Source organism: Oncorhynchus tshawytscha, unplaced genomic scaffold (assembly GCF_018296145.1).
Source record: "Oncorhynchus tshawytscha isolate Ot180627B unplaced genomic scaffold, Otsh_v2.0 Un_contig_6226_pilon_pilon, whole genome shotgun sequence".
Taxonomy (NCBI): domain Eukaryota; kingdom Metazoa; phylum Chordata; class Actinopteri; order Salmoniformes; family Salmonidae; genus Oncorhynchus; species Oncorhynchus tshawytscha.
The window spans coordinates 3,430-4,460 of record NW_024605319.1 but is presented as its reverse complement, the minus strand read 5'-3'; the positions used below and the strand labels follow the sequence as shown (position 1 = coordinate 4,460).

The following is a 1,031-nucleotide window of genomic DNA, read 5'->3' as shown; positions in this document are numbered from 1 at the left end:
TGTAACATGTCATTGGGGACTTGATATGGATAATGCTTGGACATGTCCTTTGATTCAAGTGCTCAGAATTGATCTTCCATGACAAACGTTTCAAGTAGGCTCTTCAATAGCAATAATCTGCTCACTTTAGAGGTAAAATGGACAGAACGAGATAGCTGACTGGTTAAGGGTCTGTAAGTAACAGGAGTAGCTGTGATGGCCAAGAGGTTAAGGCGTTGGACTCGAAATCCAATGGGGTCTCCCAGTGCAGGTTCGAACCCTGCTCACAGCGCTATGGCAAACCAGTTCCCCTTTTTGTAACATATCCTAGGTGACATGATGTGGATAATGTGTTTAATGCATGGACTTGTCCTTTGATTCAAGTGCTCAGAATATTTTTTCCTTGACAAACATTTCAAATAGGCTCTTCAGTAGAAAGTCTAGTCTTTACCGAAGTATAATGTACGGAATCAGATAGGCGACTGGTTATGGACTGGTTTTTAACATAGCAAGCTGTGATGGCCGAGTGGTTAAGGCGTTGGACTTGAAATCCAATGGGGTCTCCCCGCGCAGGTTCGAACCCTGCTCACAGCGCTATGGCAAACCAGTTCACCTTTTTAACATATCCTAGGTGACATGATATGGATAATGTGTTTAATGCATGGACTTGTCCTTTGATTCAAGTGCTCAGAATATTTTTCCTTGACAAACATTTCAAATAGGCTCTTCAGTACAAGGTCTAGTCTTTACATAAGTAAAATGTACAGAATCAGATAGCCGCTTTCTCCTCATCAATTTCCTTAGATTCCTACTGCTGTGATGGCTAAGTGGTTTAAGCATTGTAATTGAAGCCCAATGTATTCTCCCTGTACAGTTTTCAACTCTGCTTACTGGGTGATGATAAAGTAGACCTTTAATAATTGTGTCTATCTCCTTTGAATTTAAATTGTCCTTACTTTATGTGACTTGTCCAACGATTGAAGTGCTTAGAAAATTGCTTTTTTTAAAACTTTGCTTGAAAACAAATTCAACTAGGCAGTTGAATTTGGATA

At 40.0% G+C, this 1,031-nt stretch overlaps 2 non-coding genes across 2 annotated transcripts; both read left to right on the top strand.

Annotated features, from left to right (window-relative positions):
- The first annotated feature begins 189 nt into the window (after positions 1-189).
- Positions 190-271, top strand: trnas-cga. The gene has a single exon. It is a non-coding gene; the product is annotated as a tRNA-Ser (tRNA).
- Positions 272-491: 220 nt separating this feature from the next.
- trnas-uga lies at positions 492-573 on the top strand. Its single transcript has one exon. It is a non-coding gene; the product is annotated as a tRNA-Ser (tRNA).
- Positions 574-1,031: the final 458 nt, after the last annotated feature.